Raw genomic sequence first — 22,382 nt, forward strand, 5'->3', positions numbered from 1 at the left:
AGACACACAGACAGACACTGTATCCACAGTAGTATTTTAACAGTAGATCTTGAATTCCTCAGACTAGGCTAATTTTACAGCTGTTCTAAAATAGTATTACTAGTTTGTATGTTTTGAAATTGGATGGTAACAAGTTCTCAAGTTCTCAGGAACATGGGAGCCACACTGAGATTTTGAAAACAAAATCAAATACGAACAGGTGTGGTTATTTCCTTTATCAGAGTGGCGCAAAACAGTAAATCAAAGAGTCATTTCCTCTAACTTCTGAATATCAAGATCTGAAGTAATGACCTTAGATTGCCTTTAAAGATATAGGGAAAACACACACAGAGTAAATGAGCCAGTAAGCTAACATATATGAGTTACTGAGTTCAGAAACAGAATTTAAGAGCTGAGCTTGTAAATTGATGGTCTAGAATTAAATAGATCTAACAGTTAGACTAAAAGCATGGTCTTAAAGCAAAATTTCTTTGTCCAAAGCAGCCTTCAGTGAATTTCAGGATGATATTTGAAAGGATCAGAAAGAAGCAGTTGCACATTCATAATTATACATCAAAAACATGTTTATATACAAAACAGAAAAAAAAAAATTAAGTCCTTTGTGTATTTAATGAGTTTTAGTCATTTTCCCCTCTTTTCCACAAAAAAACACCCCATAAATCACACTATTTCAATAAAACCATTCAGAAAAACAGGGCAGTTTCCTTGCTAGCATGTTACAAGTTACTAACTTCAAGAGTTTCTGCATTTTATCTGACAATAATATTCATTCTCATTCTTTAGTTTCAGTTTTAATAAGACGATAAGTCTTTTTAGAATAACTATAATAGAGTGATAATTATAAATAGGCACTAATATCAGATGCCAAGCTTCGTTGAATGTTTACACAACAAGACTTGCAGGTTTATACTTGACTAATATTTTACAGTGAGGTGGAATGTAGAATCTGTTTCATTTTTCTGCCATATCTCCTGTTATGTTCCTGTCAATTTTCTTGTTTCTCAAGAGAAATATTTACTAGAAATACATTTTTTATGTAGATATCTTTGGAATGGGATACATTCTCACCTGATAAATATCCATATAAATCAATTACAGTTGATTAAACTGGTCAGTTTCCGTTTGGTATACATGCAGGCCAAAATGAGCTTTCTTACATTTTTACAATATTTTACAATACTAAATAGTCTTCTGTTTGCCTCTATTCCTCTTTTGTTGTCCTCTTTTCAGTCAAGGAAGGCTGAATGAGGAAATATGAAAAGTTGACTATAAATTCACAATTCTTGAGGCTACTATGCAAAGACTTACAGCATTTCCCATCTGTCCTAACAGCCGGAGACTTAGTAAGATTCCTAGCAGGAACTGTAATTTTTTTTTTCCTATTTTTTTTCTTTGGTGGAAGATCGAAGAGGTCCATAATTTATGATGATTGCTTTAAGAAATTATGCTGTGTAATTACACATTCTGGCACTACATTCTTTAAACATGGAAGAAACAGCAAGTATTGAGGGCTATTCATGATTAATGAGAAGTAGTATATGATAATAGATCTGAAAAGTGCTCCAAAAAAATATTCAGAAAAACAGAATCATCATTTTCCTCTTCTTTTGCTCTTTCATGCCTAGACACTAAAAAAAGGCACAAGAATAAAATTAACTCTGAATTGGAAGCCAAATTCTCTTGGTGGTGCCAGAGGCTGGAGGGTCAGATGAGAAGAAATACTGAATTTCTAATAAATTATATCATATGAGTATTTTTATTCTTTTTTCCAGTTTAAATGTATAATTAAGAAATTTTAAAAAGTTTTTCTATGTTTATATTTCTAAAACAATATTTAATATTTGTTTTCTCTCAAGTTTAAGAACAGTGAAAAATGTCACTTCTAAGCACTCTGATATTTTAGACCTAAAGCTGCAAGCACCTTGTTTACTCTCCAACTTTCTAAAACCTCTATTCCTAGCAATTAATGTTAATAAATGTATAATTTCACCATATTTACACATATGTTTTATAAGTTAACTATTCAGTCATCTGAAGATAGATAACTCTTGCCTTTTGTGGTTTCTTTTAACATTAATATTTGAAAGATTATTTTAAATGTTAGAGATATAAATGTTTTACGGAAATTTTGGGTGCATGAGGGGTCAAACCACTCTCATGAAAACAATCTGATGAATAAAGTACCAGAGAAGTATTTTTTTGAAACAATGCTTGTTTAATTCTAAAAGTCAATAAAATCACTGAAATGTCTAAATGATATATTGCTTGTCAGGATACTTTGTACTACAGTATTTATATTAAATACAGTTAAATGTACTAATTAAAAAGCCAGGTCAGTCAGGGCAAGGTTTAATTACCATTCTGCTATAGACTATTTTTCTCATATTCACAAAATAATATCCAGTGTTTTTTAACTGTAAGCTTCAGAACATTTTTTATCATACTAAAAATAATGTATGACAAACACAGGAAGGATCATACTATATCAGAAGAAAGAAGAAAAGGCAATATGATGGGAAGGCATTACTTCTCTTTTTTCTCATTTTCCTTTTTTTTTCTTTCCTTTACTTTCCTCCATTGCTTACAAAAGGAGGGGATAAGTTTGTGAATGTATGCAAAAAAGAGGTGTATATATACCACTTCACTTCATATATATATCTCCATGAAAAAAACTTTTTAAATTTAATCTTCAGTACTTAGACTTTCCTTTCAAATTTGAATGGCGAAAAGCTTTTGCATTCACACGTCAGACATCATAGATATAGTATCTCCAGACAGATTTTAGAGAATATTCAAGGTATCCTGAAGTCTAATTTGGTTGAGAATATAACTTGAAAGGTCTTTATGAAAAGACAGTACAGAAATACAGAAATATCTGCAGGGGCGTTGGACTAGATGATCTCTAAAAGTCTCTTCCAAGCCCTACCATTCTATGATTCTATGTTCTTAAAAAATAAAGTATTTACCACATATAAACAAACTTAATTGTTTGTTCCCCCTAGACTGCTTTTTCCTCAACATTATTTGATGCTTCTATTAGCAAAAAATAAGCTTGTGTTTCTTGCAAAAAAAAAACCTTGCTAAAAGTGCTCATGTACATTGAACAACCAAGGGCTTATGGTATTGAAACTAAGAGGACCAGAATCTTGATGTTTTATCATGCATCAGTTCCCAACATTACATTGTACAAGCTGTGTATGTATGTGTAATGTCAATCGGATATTTTAATCAGGCTAATTCTAATTAATTTAACCAGTCAGAAAAATATTTCATGCCTATCATTTTATATTGCTGATAGGAAGTACAACTGACTTTCACAACAAAATCATTGAATTTATGTACAAGAGATCAAGACCTAGAAGTAGACAAAAAGAACAGACATCTAGTCTACCATTATACACATATTTTTGGCTCACGTGGACTTTATTTCAGCCTTTTAGCATAAGTCTACAACATTTCATTTCAAGAAGCATTAGAATCAATGGAGGGATTTTGCCCTTGAATATTGGGTGTACTGTAACTGCAAGGAACCAATGTTTAATACTTCAACTTTCAATCTGATAACATTATTCTTTCCCCAGATAAATAATAACAAAGAATAAATAATTCAGAAGACAAATATCCCACTGTAAATACATAGCTGACTAAAAACATTACTTCGATTTTTCTACACCATGCCCTGCAAGTTGTTATATTTCTTTACCTTTGGTAGCATAAAATCTTTTGTGAGTAGTTCAGACAGCCAAGTAAATTAGTCCAATTAGGTTTTTGATATAAAAACTTAGCTGTTTGACTTCATGTAAATGAGGCTACTGACTGCTCAAGTGATCCTGCCACCATCACAGCTAAAGATGATAGGCATATGGATGGTGTTAAAGACTTTAGCTGAAGCAGCTGTTTGCAAAATGAGCACCTGTTCATGGCAAAATGGTAGGTTCTCACCTTCATTATTTGAAATGTAGAAGTGGCTACAAATTTTCAACATAAAAGGAAAGCTAGAAATATTTAATCTCTATATTTGGCTCAAATTTGAAAACAATCCCATAGCTTTTAGATTTCATGCATAGCCTAAAGTCAATATTTGTGATTTTAAATAAAACAGACTCATGGTTGGATCGAAAAATTCAAAAGCAGAACAAGACATTAATTTTATGCCAGGATTTATGCTTCTTTACATATTTGTATTACAACTAACAATGTCATGAGAACCTACCCTTTTGCCAAGTGTAAAAATACTACCAACTCAGTATGTCCTTCAACTTCTTATTCACTTATACTGTATGGCCCAATTAATTTTTGCTGTTCTATTCAACTTCCCTCTGTGAAGCTTTAGCTGATAATTTTCTGTCTGCACTGTAAAGAGAGGTCCTAGGTACTTTGTTTCCATCAGGTGACAATTCTCAACTTGCCATTGTAATTTACAATCTCAGAAAGTTAAAAAAGCTCAAAGTGAACCCAAAGGACTACCAAAATATGATAGCACAGCTATGTGCTATGCATTCTTCTGGATGCAAACACAATGTGTTCCAGAGCAGGATAAAAAGTGATTATGGAAGACAAATCTGTTTAAAAACTTTTTGCACAGAAACAGGACTAGAATTCACTAGATAGCTCAAGGTCTTGTTCCTTTTGCAGTCAAAGGTAATGGTACAGGAAAAGATTTAGTCCAACAAAATCAACACTTCTTACCTTCTATTGACAAATTTTAGACTGAAGACACTGTTGTAAATGATGGTATTTATAGTGAAAGACAGCAAGGGAAGTCTCCTTCTCAGTCTTGAATAAAACAGCTCAGAAGATACCCAGAGGCTCAAACATAAAATTAAAGTCCAAGTAGTATCAAGTTCTACTTAGATAACATCTTAACAGAGGGTACTGCAGGCTTTCTTGTCATAGAGAATAACAGAAAAAGAGAGACTTGAACATCTGGATCTGCTTCAACTCCAGGCTTTTCTACCAACTATCTGATTGACTACTGGCAAAATGCTTAAACATTCTACACAATGAGGATAATCCATCTTACCTCCTAAAGACTAGAGGATATGTTCATTCATTCTTGAGGCTTTAAAATATGCTATACTGAGGGAAAATTATGACATAGTAATTGATTTGATCTGAGTGTACATATGTGTAGACAGAAAAAAGCACACACAAGAAATATATTTAACACTTTTTTAGTTTTCAGCTACCTTTGGATCTTTAGGAATAATCTCCTTTTCATTTGGGAAGACTTTTGACTGTTTCTAATAGTGTAATTTGAATATTAATCTCATAGTAGGCACACATAATAATTGGTACCTAGGTTTTAAGATAAAGTCACACATTTTTACAATTCATCTATGACATGTTTGGTTGGTTGTTACATGATCACTTGTGGTAGCATCCACAACAATGGAGGCCAAAATTGTATGTCCAGGCATAGAGAAACTTTCTAATTGAATGTGATCAAGATACTGTGCCCAACAACCTCATTCTTTCCAAAATGGTTAGACATGTTTAATAGTTAAGGCTGCATTTCCTGACCTTCTGGATTCAGTGCTAAGCCAGAGGGAGACTGCCACCTAATGATCTGTAGGTAAATGCAGGTTACAGCTGTTACCTTTTGGTTCCAAGATTTTGCATCCTCCAGTGACTGTAGGCTTAATAGAAACTCAGAGGTGGCTAGTTGATTTCACAGTTGTTTGTATTTGCAAACACAAATATGGAGCTGTTTGCATTTAAAAGCTGAATGGGGAACAGTGATCAGCTTTCCATTTAGCTTTCTAACTACAAACAAGCTTGAAAGCATCTCAGCCTGCCTTTGAAGGGCTATTGAATCCAGCAGCCCTGCAAAGGCATCAAGGGAAAAAATGAAAATCCTGAAGTATCATAGTTTTCTTTGCTAAATTCATAGGAGTTCAGCAAGAAAATTATGACAGAAGAGAAAGGCACATGAATAAGGAAAATACTATGTCTAATAGTCACTTAATAGAGAAGAGTGATGCTTCTCCTGTGACATACCTGAGAATTACTTGGTGGATGGAAAAGATAAATACTTTCACAATATATTTTGTAAAAAATGCATGTAAATTCAGAAGTTGTATTCAATAGGAGTTGTATTTTAATGAATTGAGACATTGCAGGAGGTGTCAGTCACATTAATACATGCCTCGGGTGGTTGAATGTTCAAGTACTCCTTATCTCCCCTTGCACCAGAGAAATGTGTTAATGAGTCCATAGAAAATAATCCTGTCATATTTTAATGCTGTGTTAATTTAAATGGCTATGGAACAAATCCTGGGGCTAGGAAGATCCATTGCACGGAGCCAAATGAAGCCACGCATTTTGTCTTGATCTCCTGGTTACACAGGCCTAGTTCTCCTGAGTGAGAAATTTCTAAAAACACCTTGAGGGAGGGAGAGCCACTGTAGAGGTACTTTACTCTTGACTACCTAGTCTTCAGGGACAGGTGATAATAAAACTTCTCTACTGAGGATTATTTGGAAATGGATTTAGCCTGAATTTTTGGCAACCCCATCGCTTCACAGAAAAGGTGAACAATATTTTATATCTTCTCTTAGCTGTGTGTTCTTGGTTAAAAATACTGATGGATGAGGAGAAAAGGGATTAAAAAGCCTTCACGTAGCAATTCAAGTGCAGCCTTTTAACAAATCCTACAAACTTTCTTTTCAAAATTTACTTATTTTAAATATTATAAAAATAAGAAAATCCATTCTGTCTTCAGTCTTTTCACAGATCTAGGGCAGACATGGCTGTTTAACTGGGCCAAGAACATCCTGAGTTACACTGTGCTTGCAGGACAGGGATAACGTTTTGGCTGAATCTTTTTCTTGTAGACAGAGATTACCTACACAGGGTTTAGCTGACATGGGAAATATATTGATATCATTAAATTCTTTCATCCTCTTGGGTGTACAGCAAGGATCTGGGTGGTGTTCCCCAGCCCTCTCCCATTTAGAAACTCTCAAAGGAGCCGTAAGTAAATATAGTAAACCATAAGACTGAACAAATTTCATTTCCATTTTAAATATAGTGAGCTGAACATGGGAGTGAAGACATTCACAAATATAGTAGTATTTGCTTCAGTCTGGACCTTTTGTCTTGTATCAACATCACATGTTGGTAGTGTAGTTCTGAAACACTGAAGGCAATACACACTGCACAAGCCTTCGTGGTTCCACCAGGAAATCCAACACTTAAAGCACACTCCACTTTAGATCTCTATCTAGTCCCATATATTCCCCTATATAGAAAGCATTTGCATGTTAGTGTCTTCACAGAACCTGCTGCACATCCTTTCTGTGACAATTTGTCATTGGGAAACTGCAAACAGGTACAAGAGGCTGCAAAGACCCCTAAGGGTTTGGCCAAACAGATGGAGCATTGCCATGGTATCTTCTGCTCCCTTTTCTCCATGGTGAGAGAGGTTATCAGGCACATCAGCCTGACCATCAGCCACAGAGCGGCCACTCTTCAATCTTAAGATGGGCCAAGTGGTTAGCATCCATTATTTGTCTCCCCTCTCTTCAAAGAGATATGCTTCCTGCTCATCCACTCAGGGAGACTGATTCATAACCACAGGCTGTATGCTGGACTCCCTGATGAGGACCATCTGAGATATCTCATGCTTGCCATTTAAGCAGTCTTATACTTTTTCTCTTTTCTCTGGCATTGACTTAAGTGTGCCTTCCCATTTTCCCTAAGGTCATTTAGCCTAAAGCCAGATATATAGTAAACTCTCACTAGCCCGTCGAGAGTGTTGTTTCCAAAACTGAAGTCCTAAACTCTCCTTCAACATGGAGACTGAAAAACTGTTCAGCACTTTGTAATAGATTCAATACTGTCAGAAACAGATTCAATACTGTGGTGGTGTTGGAGCACTGCATATCCTGTCTACACTTGGAAGTTTCTGATCAGCATACAGTGATTATCAACAAATACTAGGGTAGAATAGGTGCAAATTATACTATGTGTCCTTAGGGATATGAATGCAAAGTGTCAGCACTCTCAGGACCCCTGAAGTGTGTGAGAAATTTAAATACCAGAGAAATCAGAAGGTTGAGCAACCTGTGAGGGAATGGACACAAATATAATCTGCTCTAAATACAATTAATGGGGAGGACCATGTCATCTCACCTAAATATTTTGATAGTCATTGGCAGCAAATGACTTGTACAGTCCAAATACTTCTATCTCATAGTCATGTTTCACTTGTTATTTTCTGCCAGCTTCTTCCATAAAATAATGTGGAGTTTCTTCCTAAGAGTGTCCTTTCCACCAATTTTCACCACTAATTGGGTGAAAAATCAGATTATTTTAATATGAGAGAGTATGTGTGTTTTCAGAGTCCAAAAAGTAGAGGAGGAAGGCCTGGCTTATAAAAATTTTAAATGTGAATTAGATCTTTAATCTATTTTTCTCTTTCTAGACCTCTGTTGTTCCTGATGATAAGCATACATTCATTTTCAAAACATACTTTTTTTTTCTCTCACTTCTGCTGTTTAATAGAAGAGCCTCTTTCTACTTTATTCTAAGCTTGCTGCTTTTACAGGCAAATTATAAATAATCAAGCTTTAAAAAAGTCAATTAGTGACCAAGTAGTTGTAATCACAAGAAAAAAGAAAAGTAGTTGTGAGAGAAAAGAAGATTGATCACAAGTCAAAGATATTTTAAGCACTTTCAATCACTTCTTGACAAATGAGTTACAACCTTAGCTTTGATGTCTTTTTGCTTCAATTGGAAGTTTATTGACAGACTATAGCTTACTTAAGAATGTATTCGCTTTATGTCACATTGTCCTGTTGGTGAGAAAGGAAACTTGGGGAAAGATTTATAATTAGTTTTTGGGGTTTTTTTTCTAGGCTTTTAGAAACAAAGATGATACCCATCCTAAAAAGTAAGACCCTTTTCTCCTGTAATTACCTTTGGGGACATCTGCAAATATAGTTGCAGGAAAAATTACACTGACAAATGTCAAAATCGATAATCTCAAGTTATAAAGCAGTTTTAAAGTTCACTAAATACTTCACAAAGAAACAATAGACAGAGATGCCATTAGATGCCAATATTATACCATATGGAAGTATAATCTCCAGTATTATACTTGGTTTATATATGCCAATTCCTATCAGGTCATCACATTCTTAATACTGCATGATAATATCAAGCAGTGATAATCTCTGATGCTAGGTAAATGTTCTGAGCATTTCCCCATTTCCTATTTGGAGGTGTGGTAATCACTGACTTTTATCCATGATGTGAGGTGCAATCAGAAGGTGTAAGAAGAGATCTATTCATAGGTAAAAAAAAAAAAAAAGTGGTTTTAGGTGGGTTTTTTTTGACCTGATGGCCATTAGTCACAGTCAGCTATTTGCTCTTCAGGTATTTAGAGATTTCAGGATATCAGGATTGAGTTGCAGAAGGAGCATAAGATCACCCCTCAACCTCCTCAAGGGAGGTTCTTCTCCCTCTCTACCCTGGTGAGGTCTCATCTGGAGTCCTGTGTCCAGTTCTGGGCTCCTCAGCTCAAGAGGGACAGGGAAGTGCTGGAGAGAGTCAAGCGCAGGGCCACCAAGATGATCAGGGGTATGGAACATCTTTCATATGAGGAAAGGCTGCAGGAACTGAGGCTGTTTAGTCTGGAGGTGATCTCATTAATATTTATAAATACCTAAAGGGTGGGTGTCAGGAGGTTGGGACATCCCTTTTTTCTATAGTAGCTAGCAACAGGACAAGGGGTAATGGGATGAAGCTGGAATCTAAAAAAGTTCCACTTAAATATAAGAAAAAACTATTTCACTGTGAGGGTGAGGGAGCCCTGGCACAGGCTGCCCAGGGGGGTTGTGGAGTCTCCTTCCTTGGAGGTCTTCAAGACCCACCTGGACATGTTCCTATGCAACCTGATCTAGGTGACCCTGATTCTGCAGGGAGGTTGGACTAGATGATCTCTAAAGGTCCCTTCCAACCCCTACCATTCTATGATTCTATGATTCTATGATTTCTGGTTTAAAAATTCATAAAGATGCAGTGAAACTTAGGTCAGAGATTTAGAACAACCTAACAGCAACATCCTGGTAATTTATTTCAGTGGTTTTATTATTAATATAATGTAAAACCACATAAATATGTTAGAGATAAGTCATTATAAGGAAGAACTACAGGGAAAGGAACAGAAGGAAAACATATGACCTGAAAAAAACCCCATAATCTATAATCCTTCACTTTCACATTTATGCTTCATCCTTCTCTACTTTGTGTATCAGCAAGAAGTCCCTACTACAAGATATGAAAATGTGTGATATCGTGTAAATGTATTGATCAGAGACAGCAAAATTATTGCAACTATATGAAGTCTTCATTGACACAGAATGCCAGACCCACATGTTCTGAGCAAATGCATTGCCAGCTAACTACTTTTTGTAACAAATCCTAATACTAGGTGCAGTCAGAAAAAAAAAAAAAAGTATATTTTTTTCATTTTGTGCTTTATGTTGGGATTTCTTTGTTGTTTTTTGTGTGGGGTTTTTTTTTTTTGGTGTGTTTTTTTTTTTTTTTTAATTGGGATATTGCCTGGTAGGAATTTTAATTTTCACTATCACAACTTGTTGTAGAAGACATAGCAGCAGACAATTTGATGGCATTCTGCTTCTGAACACTAATATTTAAATTTGTCCTTCCATCTGACAGTTACTCAGTTTGGAATTGAAAATGTTAATAGGAATTCTTGAAAAAAAGCTGGATGTGGCTTATACTTTGTTTCTTTTTCTTTTCTGTTATTTTCCCTGTCTTCAAAACATGGTTAATAACAAAGAACATAATTTCCTAATTACTCTAATAGATTTAAGTTGCATTAACATTAACAGTTTATTTTATAATTCGTGTCTATTGCTCAGATCAGGTGTGATCAGGTTAAGGTGTGACTTGGATACAAGGCTGCACTAATAGTACTGTACCACATTGATCTTAAGTGTGAAAAGAGATGGAGGTGAGATTAGGCAGTTACAGTTTCTCCAAGACCAAATTTATGCTTTTCAGTGGAATACTTAATTTTGAATTTTATTCCCCAAAAGGTGAGTGGCCGAGACTCAAAGCATTTCCATACATCCACATTATCACACAGTTACTATTACCAGTAAATCTGGTTTTTTGAGGCTGTTAACAGGGCAAAGGAAGAAACAGGACTACAATCATTTTACAGTACCCAAAAGTCTGATGCTCTAGGCAACTGTCTACAGTTTTGTTCAGGATGTCCTAGCAATTTTGTACCCACTGAAGTAATATTTTTATTTTGAAACTGCAGTTAAGCAAATTTAAACAATCTTTTATTTTTGTGCTAAAATAACAGCATAAACGTAACATCTCTCCAGTAATGAATGATGGGACATGAGGAAATGGGTTCAAGCTGTGCCAGAGGACATTTAGATTGGACATTAGGAAGAACATTTTCACTGAGAGGGTTATTAAGCATTGGAATGGGCTGCCCAAGGGAGGTGGTGGAGTCACCATCCCTGCAGATATTCAAAAGATGTATAGATTAGGTGCTGAGGGATTTGGTTTAGCTTAGTGATGGGCTTGGCAGTGTGAGGTTAGTGGTAGGACTTGATGATCTTAAACAGCTTTTCCAACCATAATAATGAGTCTATGATTCTATTCTATAACAGCATACACATCTGCTTTGATTCAAGCATCTTAGTAAATCAGATTTTACTGCATCCAAGACCTACTGAATGTTAAGGAAAATTACCATAAGCACCTTTGAAAAGTTTTGAGCTTTTCTGCCTGCTCCTTGCTCTTAAAGATGCAAAAATTATCAAATGCACTTCATGAAAAGCTGCATAAGTATTAACTAACTGAAACTCATAACTCCTATATATCATGCAGATAAATGTATAATTTAGTTTTTACTCTTTACCTCTTCATCAGGCAAATTGGCCACAAAAGTGAGCATGCTTTTTATGAAAGAGTGCAGGATTTGAAATAGACTTTGGTTTCATTGATTTTCTTGATTAATTCCAATGAAATTAGTTTCCTTGTAGCTGTACTACACAGAGAGAAATACAAAAATGCATCAGAGGTACTACAAAAAGACATTATAAAGTAGGACAGTTAAGATGATACTACCTCAGCACATAAACTTCAGAAAATTATTTCATTATTTCACTGTATCATTTTATGACCTGTATATAGCCTACTTCACAATATGACAACCCATTTAGTTCCATGTTATATACATACTGTCACTGTATTTGGACCTACACTGTGAAAAAATATTTACTGGGAGAATACACACTGTTCTAAGCAACAACCATGCTCATCTGAAGACCTTGATTCTTTGAAAGGAACTGCCACCAAACCCAATGGCTTGATAGCTGGAGGGTGACATTTTCCCCAATGCAATAGTATATGTCGAAGCAAGGACTTCAGCAGTTTTCAGTGTACCTACCATAAAGATGCTTTAAGTTTTTTTAAGTTTGCCAACGTTTTATTTTTAAACTTTACATATTTGCTTTTTTTTTTTTTCCTGAAACGGGATTTCCTTTGAGTACTAACATTGAATAGACAATTATGTTATGAGTATACTTATGTTACATATAGGTAAAATACCTAATGTATTTAACTCTAATTAAGGTATGTTTCCCTAGACTGTGAATGTGAATTGTCAGTACCTCTCAGACGTCCTTTATTTGTAATCAGCTTGAATTACTCAAAGAAGAATTCTCAAATTTTGACAAAGTGCAGTTCCAATGGTCCAAAAAAAGGGGAAGCAAACCAGGAGCAGCTGCTGAGCCCTTCCCTTCGCAAGTATCTGTCACATGAGCTATGCCACCACCATTGATTATGAATACTGTTTGTTCCAGTTTTGAGATATAAAAAGAGTGCAAGAATGTGTCAACAGGACAGATTTTACACACTGGAAATGAGAGGGCGAGAGCGCGACAGAGAGAGATCTTTCATCTTGTCAATGTCTCTTCATCAACATTCAGATCACATTGCCTTCATTTCAGACCTCGCCACTCTCCTCTGCTTTATTCTTCTTTCTTGTTCTGCCTCATCTATCTCCAGCACCGAAAACAAAACTTTCTCCTTTGCATTGACAGTTGTCTCACTCCTTTCAGGAAATGCTACACTGTCACTGTTGCTCTCATAAGGAACAGCTTGTTGTCCCCTGTAAGAAGAGAGAATGCTGGCTTTTGAAACAAATGCATTTTTAAGATAAAGTAAGGCAAAACACATTGAAATGGAAGCTCTGTTTCTTCCAGGTCCACAGAACAAAGTTATACAGAAGTACTCTTGTAAATCTTCATAATTGCTGAACTTCCAATTTTCATTGTCTGCAGCTTGCTTTCTGTGCTGTCACAGATCTTCTGTAACAATCATGCTAAGGTTGTAGCATTTCTTTATGTTACTTCCTATTTCGTGAGAACATTTAACATAAGAAAAAAGGATAAAAAAATAAAGGTATTGCATCTGGGAAATCTGAATTTCAGAATATGGGTAACAAAAGTTTGACAAAACTGTCAATAGATTCACAGACTCGTGGAATCAGAGAATGGTAGGGGTTAGAAGGTACCTTTAGAGATCATCTAGTCCAACCCCCCCGCCAAAACAGTCCACCTAGATCAAGTCACACAGGAATATGTCCTGGCGGGTTTTGAAAACCTCCATGGAAGGAGACTCCACAAGCTCACTGGGCAGCCTCTGCCAGTGCTCCCCCACCCTAACAGTAAAAGTTTTTCCTTGAGCTTAAATGGAACTTTTTGTGTTCCAGCTTTTTTCCATTACCTCTTGTCCTGTCACTAGATACAACAGGAAAAAGTGATGTCTCAACCTCGCGACATCCACAATTTAGACATTTGTAAATATTAAAAAGATCCTCCCTCAATCTTCTCTTTTCTAGCTTCTCAGCTCCCACAGCCTTTCCTCATAAGAAAGATCCTCCAGTCCACTGATCATCTTGGTGGCCCTGTGCTGGACTCTCTCCAGAAGTTCCCTGTCCCTCCTGAGCCGGGGAGCCCAGAACTGGACATAGGAATGTTGATGTACTCCCTTGACCTGCTGGACATACTCTTCTCAATGCATCCCCGAATCCTATTGGCCTTCTTGGCCACGAGGGCATATTGCTGACTCATGGCTAGTTTGCTGTCAACCAGCACTCCCAGGTCTGTCTCTGCTTTCCAGCAGGTCACCCCTAGCCTGTACTGGTGCATGGGGTTGTTCCTCCTGAGGTGCAGGACTTTGCATGTGCCCTTGTTGAACTTTATGAGATTCCTCTTCACCCAGCTCTCAAGCCGGTTGAGATCCCACTGAATGGCAGCACAGCCTTCTGGGGAATCAGCCAGTCCTCCCAATTTGGTGTCATCAGCCAACTTGCTGAGGGTACACTCTGTCCCCTCATCCAGGTCGTTGATGAAGATGTTGAACAATACTGACCCCACAGGTATTAAGCTATGTGAAGGCCTAGATTTGTTTATGCTTTAAAGTTGTCTTGTAGCCACATAGCATTTCAGTAGTGTACAATACTCCCCCATCAAGGCTCTCATGTTTCTCTGTAGATTTGAAGAAAGATTCCAACAGCAATAGAACCTCCCTAGCCATGTTAAAACCTGTTTTCCTTAACCCCTTTGCAGTGATAACCACAGAGGTCCCGTCACAATTTTTTAATCACTCTAAACCTGGGAGAATTTTATGAACGTTTCTGTCCTATGAAGAGCATTTTTAACTTTTCTGAAATACTAGCAGCTGTGCTTGTAAGGTTACAGGTTCCAGGGCAGGAAGAAATTGCTTAACAAAACACATGTAAAAGTGTAACTTGTACCATTTTGAACTGATTGATATACCTAATATGGCTCAACATCTTTATTAACAGTGCTTGAAAGAAGTGAAATTCAGTCCGAATTTCCTGCTTTTTCAGGATCTCTTGGCCTTCGTCTTATTGTATTCATAACAGCTGCTTACTTATATCTGTGAAAATGAGCACTGAATTGATGCTGGAATTTTTATCTGGTGGCAGTTTTTACTCCCTTTTCAGCTAGAAATATATACCAATGGAAAATGAAATTCCTGTATACTAAACTCTGGCAAGCAACATTCCTTGTCATTTGTATCTTGATTTTGTGTTGCATCAGCCCTTCAGAAAGTGCATTAACTTTTTCAATAATGTAAAACCTTCACAGTCCACATGTCATAAAAGCAAAAAAAAAAAAAAAAGATGTCCACAGAGAGTTAGCACAAAGACTCAGGTAGCCTACTGACTTGTGGGTGGAAACAAGTGAAGCTCACTAAGATCGTTCTCTGATTTATCCTTCTACCTTGGTCACACATTATTTAGGCATTTTCTGATTGGCAAGTTGTAGTCAGGCTACTGCTTAATCCAAAAGATGGGACCTCTTCAACAAGAATGTACTTAATCTTTTGGAACTGATTTATACTTTCAGGTGTTTTTTCATTTAATGTCCCAATCACAATCACTCTTGATGTTTTGATTCTTGAAGACTATGAAATATTAAGTTGATCTTTTTAAGAAACTTTGATAGTGATATTGATAGTTTTCTTTGTGAGTAATACCAGACTTTGGTGGAATCAAAATCAGTTCAAACTGTGGTAGTAATAATTGTTTTAACATCCTTAGGGTTATTTATCTCACACATATTAGGAAAATAGAAAAAATATCAATAAATTTAGTATTTTGAAATTTCTTACAGCTCTGTTCTTTGGTTTTTTTTTTCTAATTCTCATCCTACTGAATCATCTGCTGTTACCAGTGATGACAAGCTTCATCTTCTAACGAGTTTGGAAATATTTTTTTCTCCATGCCGTATGCTGTTAGTGGGTTGATTTTCAACATTTTTGTCAGGGTTGAGTTGCTACAGATTTACATTTAATTTACTACATGTAAATTTCAATTATCAGATTGTAATATTCACATTTCACATATCTTTTTTTTTCCATTTATAAAAGTTTATTCACTCTTTTGGTGAATCAAACTAGCATTTTTTTAAAATCTAATGCATTCATTCACTGAACGTGTAACATAATGTCTTCAAACTGCATCCTTTGCACCAAGTAATGTTTTTATCCTTTTGGGTGGGGTTTTTTTCCACTTCATTTTAACAAGAGGTGTTCAAAGGGCTAGAGTGGGCAGTGGAGGAGTTGTTGGGCAGTGCTCCAGACAGGAGAATGGCAGAGCAGAAAGGGAGCTGCAGCCCATGGGATCTGATCTCCTGGCACATTTTCCACGTTATGGCAATTTTTCAAATCAAAAAAGAATTAATTGAAATACTAAAAGTCAGTTTTTCACAAAGCAGCTGGATGACTCAACAAGGTTTTGCTTTCTTATTTGCTTTTTCCTTTAGTGTTGGGGTTTTTTTCATGGGCTCTTTTTGCAATTCAGATCATATTTGTCTCTTAATTTCTAACAAGTCTTATCCATGATTGGTATTTTCTCATGAAAAAAAAAGTGAAAATCCCTAAACTGACAGTTATCAGAATTTTGGGAGCTATTATACAAGTATTGCTTTTCTTTTTAACAGTCCTGCCTTTCTCATCTGCTGTCATTCAGTTCTGGCTGCTGCTAGGCACACAATGCTGGCTGAGGTGGATTACTTTTCTAACTCGGGTCAGTTGTTCTTATGCAACTGTTTTTCCAAATAATGTTTAATTTAAAATCTCCAGTTTATGATCTTTGACTGAATAACAGGAGTGTAAGACTTGCAGTAATCATCATTGAGGTAGAAGGAGCCTTTCTACTGACTTTTTAGGAACTAGATGAGATTTATTTTGCTGAATATTCTAAAAGTAAACAGACCCTCAAATGAAAATAATCTCTTATTTCTGTCTCCTGTTAGGTCTTTGGGGAAAAAAAAAAAACAAAAAGGGAAAAGAAAAAAAAAAAAAAGGAAAAAAAAGGAAAGAAAAAGCAGTAACTCTGAAAGGAAATATATAAATATTTTTTAATGTATGAATGCACCTCATTTTTTAGTTTTCTCATTTGGTGAGAGAGTACGATTTAATTAAACAGATGAGGTATATGTTCTAAGTAGCTTATGGAAGAATATTATCTTCATTTGAGATGCCCTAATGAGAGACTAGAGGAACAGCATGTAACCATTTATTCTACAAAATTAAAAATGTGCAAGAGACGAGCATTTAATTATCTTGACATTATCCTCTGCTAAATTAGGTTAAAGCAGTAAGTTGCAGGACAACCAAGCTAATTTTATATATATATTTCTAATTCCATTTTCTTTAAACCTTAAAGAACCAATGAAATGTTTGCTTTGTAGGAATGGCTTTCTGAATGAAAATATTCTCCCACTCAAGCAGTAACAAGATGTTAATCTTTTATGTCATGTCACTTTTCATCTATGGGTGTCATAATGCTTTGTTCAGGCCACCTACAACTAATGTCTACCCAACATAGGAAGGCATGTCTCACCTGCATATAGAGAGAGCAAGCCCTGGCAGACCTGTGTATCAAATAGTGTGATCTATCTGACATGCTCTGCAGTGAGCTGCTGGATGAGTCACAGAGAAATGGTACTGACAAGAAAAGTGTGGTAAAACGGCAGCACTTGGGACAACATTGCCTAGCAGTGAGTACAGCATGTTTATACTCATGGAAAGGTATATGTAGTTCAGGAAGAGAAAAATATAATTTCAGTCAAGACTATACAGTCAAGTAGTATCAAGAATCGTTGCAATTAAATGTCGCAGTTATGAGTATTATTCCCTGACTAGACACATATTCTTTAGTTAGGCTCCTCAGTCTATCTATAAAGGAAATCACTCTTGAAATTTTCACACAACATGAATTATTCTTTTTAAAACATCTGGTCTCTGGAACACTTTTGCCTGGACTTCTTTTTAAAAATGTTATATGCAATGTACAATATATAAAGCACAAAACATAAATAAAATGTCATTGTAGAGTAAATAAAAATATTAAAAATATACAAGAATTCAAGGGGAATCTGAGAAGCTTACCAGATAGCGGTTTTCCCTTTTGCTCTCTGAAGCATTCCAGATTACTTAGTCATGCCAAAAGTGGACAAAAAGGGAAGCTGCTTTTTAATGAGACCAATGCAATTGTTGTTTTTGAAAAGAAGGAAAGAAAAAATAATGGATAGAATGTTGACCTTTTTGTTTTACTGGAACTGTTTAGTAATTAGATTGAGACTGCAATTTACAGAGTTCAGATGTAGACTTTTACATGAACAGGGCTTCTGTTTAGGTGTTTTTAGTGGGAGAGTGAAGGTATATTTTAAAATCTTGATTTGTTATTTTTGTCATCTAAAAACCTGTGTTTTCCATGCTATTAGATTTACATTATGTCATATATGCACATTAAGAAAAAGAATGTGCAAATGCTTGTGTTTTGTGTTACTTAGCCTGTTTCTTCCATTGCCTTTGTTAAAAAGTGGGAAATAAATATACAAATGGAAACGTTATTTAACAGCTTGAAGTCCATAGGTAGGCAGTGACATCCAGTTTTTGGGCCCTCTGGACAGACTTGCCAGCAAGGTGAACACAAGGTTTTTGAAGGACACTATGCAGCTAAGGCATGGCATTAGCTGTTGGGTGCTACCCATTTGAGCAGATTGAATTTACTAACCAAATGCATCCTGCATGATGTTAGCGCTCTTCAGAGCCATATACTCTGTCAACCCTTTCATTTTAAATATGTATGGCTTTTAGAAAAGGTAGTTTACTTTGCCCTGTTTTGCTTTCCCTAAATACACATGAAATGGGATAATCCTTTTCAAATTTCTTACTGAAGTATAGATGAGGATGTGGCTTGTGCCTCTTCCTTACTTAAAGGAACACAATGCCTTAAGATGATACACATGGTACAGGTACAAGGTACACTACCCATTCATATTAATCCATTCAGCATGCACTGAATGCCACAGAATTGAAACAATGTTTAGAAAACAGGTAAGATTTCGCTGCTCTCCTCAGTGAAATATCTTGCAAACACTCAAGCTATGATGAGGACTTCTATATTATGCACATCATAATTATTAATGGGAAGACAAAGCCGAATGGAGGGAGATTCAATATGTAGATGAGATAAAAAAAAAATCTGAAATCTCTTTCTCTTATATCTATACAACTGCATTGCTATTCATAGCAACTCAGTAACTGAGAAAGGAATTGAATTCAGTTCGCTTAACCCAGAGATGAATTTAACCCAAGAATGAAGGTGGTTTATATTCTGTACATGTGAATGGTCTACAGCTTTTCTGTGTTATTAGTCTGGTTTCAGCTATTTCAGCAATTACAGTGTATTTTGCTCACATCTTTTGGCTTCCATCCTTTTTCATTTTCCCTTTCTTCTGTCAGACCCTTAATCAGCCTCTCTGGGAACTTATATAGCTCCCATGACCACTGTATGCGAACACCTCACAAACATTAATGTCTTTTTATCTTCACTGCACCCTTGTGAATTAGGATGTTGTTAGCTCATGTTATACGGAGAAGGAACAAAAGGACAGAGAGACTTGCATACCAGTGGAAGAGAAATTTATAAAACATCTGTAACTGAAGGCAAATATGTCACATGCCTGGCTGATGTGCTAATCTCAAGTACCTCCTTTCTCCTCTCTGCCTGTTGCAGAGCATGAATGGCCTTGTGTATTGGTTCTGTCTGGGTGTGAAGAAGTCTCTTGATGTCACATAATGGAGGTGTCTGTGGGAAGGCAGATCTCCCAAAGGACAACGGTGAGAATTAAGGTTGGGAGCCCCTCTCTCTTGTCCTCTCTTCCTCTCTTTCCCAGCTAGGATGCCTGGGCTTCTAAATCAAGCACCCAGAACAGCTCTCTCAAGTAGATTGTATGAGTCATTTAGCTAACTTAAAATGTCCTGTACTGATCTACAAAGAGAATCCCATAAAGTTTCTCTTGTCTCTTTCACCTACCCACACATATAGATCACTCATCATAGTAGTATCTAAATGCTTGGTTTAACTAGTCACATTAAGTTCTGTGCTTCAAAACTGAATTTTGACTGCTGGTGGTTGCATTCATTTCTAGCTTATTCTGTTTTTTATCCAAATGAAGAATGGCATTTTATTATAATAAAGAGAGCGGAGTGTGGCGTGAGCAAGCTCCACAAATTCTGCAACAGCTCCCACCTCTCCTGCAACTCATTGACAATTCATGGCACATTATCTGCCTATCGATAATCCTTTGTCATGTTCCATAATGAAATCACACCTTCCTATGTGCTGCTTTTCTCTTCTCTCTCCTCTTCTCCTTTAAGATATTGGGGCTTTAACAATTGCAGCAGTTTGGATTCTTCTCTATGGCTCTACAAGGAAGCCGGGATGGATTTAGTGGTAACTGGATGTTGCCTAGTCTCTGGTTTGGAGAGCACTATTTACAGAAACAGATATGTAACTGTAGGTGGTTATCTCACATTGCTACCCTCCCACCCCATGCAATGGGTTGTAAGAGTCTGAAATATCTCTGACCCAACTGTCTACCTACTTATAGGCAACTCTCTCTGTTTATCTGTCTCTGTGTGCCTGCAGGGATGGCATCATGGCAGAGGGGGTTTCCACTCCCCTGCGCCTTTGTTCAGGAATGTGGCTGAATTTATTGGGGGGGAGAATCAGAATTCAGGAGTTACATTTTAGAGAACATTCGTGTAGTATTCTAAACATCTGTAAATGCCTATTTATTTCACGAAGTAATTAACATTCCTAATTAGATGCACCTTGCAGCTGCTGTTAATCTTAATTGGCAATAATGCAGTTACATCTTGATACATATCTTCGGAAGAGTTGCAGAGAAGGGAGAAAAAAAAAAAAAAAGAAAAGAAAATCTGAAGGGAAGGAAATAAAACTGTTCCCACACAGTTCAGAGAGTTCGCACAAAGAAGATCCCATGGCAACAGCGAGGCCCACAGTTTGCCTTATAAAAATCCAAGAATAGATAATGTATCATCTCTCCTAAAACAACACTTTGCTTCGGAAACCGGAGGGGAAGGGAGGAAAAAAAATGACAAAAATCCACCAAAAACCAAAAAAAACCCAACCCACAACAGCACAAAAAACCACTACAGGAAAAGAGAAGCAGGCTGACCCCCGCGCATGTTGCGCGACAGGCGTTTATCCTGCCGGTCCCGGCCAGGCGCGGCGCGCCGCGGCCCCGGCACTGCCGGCCGGCGGGAGGGACGGAGGGAAGCCTGGTCCGCCACCCCAGAGCTTCTCCAGGATCTCTTCCGACGGGCCCTCCCTGCCTCGCTCCGTCCTTCCCTCCGAAAAAACCCACCCCCCACCGCCCTGCCTCTCGATCCGAAACGGTGGCAGGCGAGGCGGGCGCGGGTGGCGAGTGCCGTGGTGTCCATCGGGTGGCAGCAGCGGCAGGCGCTTGGCGGCTGGCGGCCCGGCGGAGGAGCCGTCAGCCCGGCCAGCCCGGCCCCTAGGAACACAGGAATCCTTCATGCAGTGCAGTTTCTCTCGCCTCTCTCCCTCTCTTCCTCTGCTGCTTTAGGATATTTTGGGTGGATTGTGGTTATCAATCAAGACCTCCTCTTCTTTGCTCATCACTTGTCATTTTCACCGGGGATTAGTATCGTTCGGGCCAAGTGGACAACCGATTTTTTTTTCCCCCCCATCTTCTTTTCCCGTTGGCGATCTTCCCCCCCCCACCCTTCCCCCCCCCCATTTTTTCCTTTTTTTTTTGTGGCGCGGCGGCGAGGGTGCTAGGACCCGGGAAGCACCCTCCCCCCGCCCCCTCCCGCAGCGCTTTCCCCACAGCCGCCCAACACCGGGAAACCCCGCCGGATCACCGCTCGCCGGATACTTGTGCGCGGAGCCCGGACCCGGCCCTCGGCGGCGGCGGCGGCAGTGCGCTGGGCGCGGAGCTGCCCACGGGCGGCTGGGGAGCCCTCAGGCCGGCCGCCCCCTCTTCCCCCCCAGCCCCCCCGCCGCACCTGGATGGTACCTCCCGCCGGCGACGCGGGCACTTTCTGAACTAGGAAGGAAGGGGCGACTCGGGTAGGGGGGACGGGGGGGGCACCGAAGTCTGTATGGAATTACCTGCGCCCGCGGCGGAGCTGGCAGCGGTGGATGGATGGGCGCCGCGTCCGCGGCACTGGCGGCCAGCTCAGCCCCAGGAGTAAACACGGGGCTTCTCCGGCCGAGTGCGCAGTGTGGTGACCGGCACTTGCCTCGCTGACGGAACGCACCGGAGGGATATTTCGGGAGACTCCTGTGGGTAAGGTCATTTTATCCAGGCAAAAGCCCGGCATTACTAAACTTGGTGGCGTGTGATTGAAATGAGTACTTTCGGGATTGCTGCATTACCCTGGTGCGAGGGGCTCCGGCCGTTATTGGCAGCCGAGTGGAATAACTGCAGTAGGTCTTCTGATATGAATAA

The 22,382-nt window shown here is 38.0% G+C and overlaps 1 protein-coding gene across 1 annotated transcript in view; it reads left to right on the forward strand.

The window, feature by feature from the left end:
- Nucleotides 1-22,144: 22,144 nt before the first annotated feature.
- The window catches only part of IL1RAPL1 (interleukin 1 receptor accessory protein like 1), a 685,866-nt gene continuing 685,628 nt past the window's right edge, over nt 22,145-22,382 (forward strand). The window contains exon 1 of the mRNA XM_061988597.1: nt 22,145-22,220. The gene's annotated coding sequence lies outside the window, so the exon portion shown is untranslated. The remainder of the gene's footprint in view (nt 22,221-22,382) is intronic.

Source organism: Colius striatus, chromosome 1 (assembly GCF_028858725.1).
Source record: "Colius striatus isolate bColStr4 chromosome 1, bColStr4.1.hap1, whole genome shotgun sequence".
NCBI classification, from domain to species: Eukaryota; Metazoa; Chordata; class Aves; order Coliiformes; family Coliidae; genus Colius; species Colius striatus.